Source organism: Argopecten irradians, chromosome 12 (assembly GCF_041381155.1).
Source record: "Argopecten irradians isolate NY chromosome 12, Ai_NY, whole genome shotgun sequence".
In the NCBI taxonomy this organism is placed as follows: Eukaryota; Metazoa; Mollusca; class Bivalvia; order Pectinida; family Pectinidae; genus Argopecten; species Argopecten irradians.
Genome location: NC_091145.1, coordinates 19,967,135 through 19,973,134, shown reverse-complemented (window position 1 = coordinate 19,973,134; position 6,000 = coordinate 19,967,135). Strand labels below are relative to the sequence as shown.

Genomic DNA, 6,000 nt, shown 5'->3' with positions numbered 1-6,000 from the left:
AAAATAATAGGAAGACGTAAGACGCTAGCATATTACATAACATAGAAATACTGTCAAGGATGTAAATCAATGACGGTTACTGTTAATACATGTTAATGTCACTTACTGTTTGTACACATAGTGTTACACCTTGTCACACACATGTGGGTGACTGGCACAATGTACTCTGCCATTGTAACTGTAAAATATATATTGTCATTCAAAGGCCCACTACCATTCCGGAACAAAACATAAAGGTTTCTTGAAAACATTTACATTTATAACACCAGAAAATATATATAGCGATGGCCTAAGATGAGCTTACAACACCAAACATATGCAAGATTTCCTGGGTAATATATGATAAAAGTGGAGAGTTATTTAGGACGACGGCCGGCGACATAAGACGACCCGCGCTATGAAAATGGACATTTTATTTACTTCAAACAAATTGTCCAGAAGGTGATGATACTTGTAGTATTAACGGTAAGTTAATAACTTTTGCGACTCTACAAAATTAGTGATCTCGTTTTACATTCCCATTTTAAAAATTAAAAGCAGTTTCGGAGAGGTAGATTGCCTTTAAGCATATATTTGGAGATTTCTTTTTATCAATAACCAAGTTAGTTGTAAATCGAATGACTAATTTAGCCTTTTGCAATCTATCACCTAAAAATCGTCAACAAGAAGCGTCATAAAGGTAATGAAGGGTGTTTACCTTTTGGTGTTTTCTTCCACGCTTTCTCTAAAAAGAAAAAAAAAACCATTAAAACTTATAAATCTTCCCATCACTTCTCTGATGCTTTCCTATAGGAAATTTTGTTTACATCCTCTTTGGACTCTAGCATTAAAGTATCCGAACTACACATGGCAACTAAGTGAAATGATCAAGCTCAGCTATCATCATGAAAAAGAACCAGTGCTCTGTAAATTATGTAACAAATTAACCGATAATATAACTGTTCACTTTCTTATACAGTGCTACTGTCTATTCGAAAAACGAGATAAAATGCTAGACTTTCTGGTAAACTACTTGGATGTTTATGAATAAGTCAAATTTGACAATTTAGAAGATCATGAGAAATGTTTCTTTCTACTCGGCAGTAAACAAGACATTTTACTTGACGATGAACGATAGCCAGTTGTAATGATAACTGTCTCAGATTTTATACATAGAATGATTCAAGATATGAACTGTTTAATTGATTTGTAAATAACTTCTGACATGAAATGACCATGTAAATCTCTTTAAGAGGAAATAAAGATTGTCTGTCTGTCTGTAAATCGAATGACTAATTTAGCCTTTTGCAATCTATCACCTAAAAATCGTCAACAAGAAGCGTCATAAAGGTGATGAAGGGTGTTTACCTTTTGGTGTTTTCTTCCACGCTTTCTCTAAAAAGATAAAAAAAAACATTAAAACTTATAAATCTTCCCATCACTTCTCTGATGCTTTCCTATAGGAAATTTTGTTTACATCCTCTTTGGACTCTAGCATTAAAGTATCCGAACTACACATGGCAACTAAGTGAAATGATCAAGCTCAGCTATCATCATGAAAAAGAACCAGTGCTCTGTAAATTATGTAACAAATTAACCGATAATATAACTGTTCACTTTCTTATACAGTGCTACGTGTACTGTCTATTCGAAAAACGAGATAAAATGCTAGACTTTCTGGTAAACTACTTGGATGTTTATGAATAAGTCAAATTTGACAATTTAGAAGATCATGAGAAATGTTTCTTTCTACTCGGCAGTAAACAAGACATTTTACTTGACGATGAACGATGGCCAGTTGTAATGATAACTGTCTCAGATTTTATACATAGAATGATTCAAGATATGAACTGTTTAATTGATTTGTAAATAACTTCTGACATGAAATGACCATGTAAATCTCTTTAAGAGGAAATAAAGATTGTCTGTCTGTCTGTCTGTAAATCGAATGACTAATTTAGCCTTTTGCAATCTATCACCTAAAAATCGTCAACAAGAAGCGTCATAAAGGTGATGAAGGGTGTTTACCTTTTGGTGTTTTCTTACACGCTTTCTCTAAAAAGAAAAAAACCCATTAAAACTTATAAATCTTCCCATCACTTCTCTGATGCTTTCCTATAGGAAATTTTCAAATTAAATGATGTTCCACTATGGAGAAAAGGTTTCTGAACTCGGCATGGTTTGGTTTTTGGTTTAACATCCTAGCATTAGCTAGGGTCAATTGCGGATTCCCTCCCATATATGTAATATAAATGTTGTGTGAATGTGTTTATGTTTCGAGAGGCTGCGGTATACTATTTTTATTTTTTTTTTTTTGTAATTGGGAAACTCTTGTCCTTTTTATAGTGCTATTTCCCTATGCAGAAAAAAAACATGTCATATTTATCTATTTACTCATTTTTAGTCAGACGAATCCTTAGGCTGTTGTACAAGCACAATGTGTAAGATCATATTAATATTAGTACCATTGCGGCACAACAGCCTCTCTATTTCATTATAGTCATCTTCCTATTTTGAAATGACGACCATCTCATTGTTTTATGATAATTTGTAATTATATTTGTGCTTTTCGATTAACTTGCAAATATAGTAATGCAAATTATGTCCAACAAAGTAGAGGTATATGCGCCATTATTTGTTGAAAGTTCTTAAGGATGTACTCCTCTGAGAAGTCAAAATTTTCTTGTATTAAACTTTTTTTCTCATACAGAGTTCATACCATAAAAGAAAATGGAAGAAAAAACATATGTCCGTGTGATCGTTTTTGAGCTATTGTCACTCAAAGATACCTAGTAGACAAAATACTGGATTTTATGGGAATTTTGCCATTTGCCCACATACACAAGAGATTAAAGCCATAATTCCCTCATGAGATGTTTGATATGTATGGATCTTTGTAGAATTTATTTCACAGTGGTCTTCTTTAAAAATATACCAGTTTTGATTAATAAGACTCATAGTTTTTTCACAGAATAACAACATATGCTACCCCTACCCCTTAATTTTGAGCTACAAAATGCACCATTTTCAGCCATTTTTGCAAAATTTAACCGTTTATAGAAAAAGTTCTGGTATTAAACTTTTGTTACTATTTTGCATATCAATAGGGAATGGGTTGTTCTTTCTAAATCAGGCATAACAATGGGGAGTCCGTGTGCTTAATTTTTTGCCCCATTTGAATATTTGTTATTTTTCAATATTTTAGAGTAAAAAATAAAAGTGTTCAAAATACCAATAAATGTAAAATGAAATGACAAAAGTGTATCATTTAACGCATTAATGCTCATTATCTTATAATTAATTACCATTAACCTAGTACAGATTTACAGCAAAAATTAGCTCGATACAGCTAAAAATGCTAGCGCAGTGATGGTTTAAGTGAAAACAATTTCATTAAAAAATGGTAAAACTGTGGCTCTACTCAAAGCGAAAAAAGACACAATTTCAAAATGGCCGCCAAATTGGCTATTTCTTAAAATCCCCGTATAAAAAATCTACTAAGAATAGAAATGTAGTATTTTGACAAAAATTTGCAACTTGCAACTTGCTACAGATATTGATAAATTATATTTGAAAATCTCATAACTTCTTTGTTTTTTGTCGATACGAGACTTCAACGGGACTGAAACCTCAGAAGAATACATCCTTAACTGTGGGTATTTCGTAATATCTTTATTGAACGTATAAAAATTTTTTGTTGAAATAAGCGAAAAAACTGTAGAAATCATACCAAACATGTGTGATACTTTAAAACAATTAGTTCATGTTTGATAACCGATTTTCACAATTACTTTTTCCATTCCTTTTTAATTTAACCATATACACTCACTTTACTTCATACAATTGAAATAAATGTCATGGATTAAAAAAAAATGTGGTGACTAAGAGATGATTTGAAGAACTTTGGACCTCTTAACCATGTTTTCTATAAATTCTGTCCAGATTGCCACTACTCTTTTTTCATACATGTTTTGATGTATTTAACATGGTGATTAAAATGTTTTATAACCCTCGTATGTTTTGAACAAACATTATTTTGGAAAATAAAAAGTTCTTCATTGTCAGGACGAAAATAATAGAACATATATCCATGAAACTAATGGGAAATCAAATATAGGTGCAACATTAAAACCTTTATTTATTTTCAAAAACAAAATGCAGCAAGCCTTTCTTTTTTTGTTCTGAAGATTGCTTCATAAATAATTGCAAAAATATAAGCATATCATAAAAATATGAAAAGCACTAGAATGTCATCAGCACTATATAAAAACAGAAATAAGAACCCCGACTAATTGCTTTCGTCATCATATATTTTCTGTAATCCTCTCTCTATGTAGAGTCTTTTCATGCTATTCTGTAATCCTCTCTCTATGTAGAGTCTTTTCATGCTATTGTTTGTATTGTGACGGATAATTAAGCAATGCCAAGTTTACATTAGCTTACATATTTAATCTTCATCAACTTAATGTTGGTAACGCATGGAAAATATCCCGTCGAAAGTCTAACGATTTTTACAGGAAATGCAATTTGTTTTTAGATTACGAATAAATAATTCAGATCAGCAATCTCATGACATTGGTTTATGATTGACCTGTGTAATGCAGGGTGTCCCATGATTCACGTTACACGTTCAAAATGTTATATCGTTTGACATACGTGAGTACATGTAACAAAAAGATATTTATGGTATATGAAGGCATGCAATCAAAAGTTTTGTTGTATGACTAATATAATGGAATAATTAGATTATGCTAAAACGCATTGATGACATAATGAAGTCACCACTTTTAGGACATTGACACTTTAAAATGACATTAAACAGGTAATGAAAAATGTTCATACTTTACAAGACATGATGGCTTTGTTTTTCTAATGCGCCATTTCTCAACTAATTAAATTATTTTTGTGTGAGTATTACCAGAATTACAAAAAGTAAACACCAACACCAGAAGTCGTTGTCCAATATTCATCAATAGGGCATTATAATAAATCTTCGATACCAGTGTTTTTAAGTTACTCAAATGTTAGGGATAACGTCATTTTGACAGCATTTTGCAAAAATGCGTCTTTAAAACACAATCGTTGCTAAGATTACATATATTATTTTGTTAATCTGTTTTTACGCAGGAAACAAAATTTAAGATTGCAGGCTTTTTGCAAATCAAATCTTGGTGCTTTACGTTCTGCATTAAACACATTATTAAACTTTGAACATAATTTATAGGACACCCTGTACCTATCTAAAAGTTACACGTGCCGTAATTTTCATACTCACGAATCCAAAAGCGCTTTTACTGTTATTCATCACCAAAAGTTACCAATATTTTGAGAATTACAATACATAAAATACATAGGTAATTATGTTACATATACGAATAACAGCTCAAAATGACTTTTGGCAGTACTGCCAAAAATGATTATATTTACGTACAGCACAGTGAAATGTGTACATACGGTCAAACCATGAAGCCAAGTTGTGGTATTAAATTTCATTTCACATTTCTACAGTGATATTAGTTATAATTGCAAAGTGACATCTGCAAGTACGTTTTCAGCATAAAAAAGAACTTTTAAAAGTGCATAGATTCTGAGTTTTAATTCGTGTTTAAATGTCATATCATATTTGGTTATCTGCCTATTTGAGTGACTTTCACAGCTTACTTCGTCATACCTTATGGTTTCAATAAATGATTGATGAAAAAATTGCATGTCAAAATTTGTTCCCAGTTTAAAACAATTAACCGAACCAAGAAGGAGGTTGGACAGACATTTTCATGGTGCCAGTTGTAGATTGGTGAATCCAAGACAACAGTTGTGCGCTTTGCTGCTTAGGTTTACTAGATAACAGGAGAGGGGGAAATGTAGTGACCAGACCGGGATTCGAACCCGGGACCCTCCGAACACTAGCCGAGTGCTCTACCGACTGAGCTACCTGGTCACCGATGATCGACCCAGTTCAATCCCGCTACAAATGACTATGAACAGCCAGTATTACCAAGGGACCGCACATCCCCCCTTCCC

At 32.4% G+C, this 6,000-nt stretch overlaps 1 non-coding gene across 1 annotated transcript; it reads right to left on the bottom strand.

Annotated features, from left to right (window-relative positions):
* Nucleotides 1-5,844: 5,844 nt before the first annotated feature.
* Trnat-agu (transfer RNA threonine (anticodon AGU)) lies at nt 5,845-5,917 on the bottom strand. Its single transcript has one exon. It is a non-coding gene; the product is annotated as a tRNA-Thr (tRNA).
* Nucleotides 5,918-6,000: the final 83 nt, after the last annotated feature.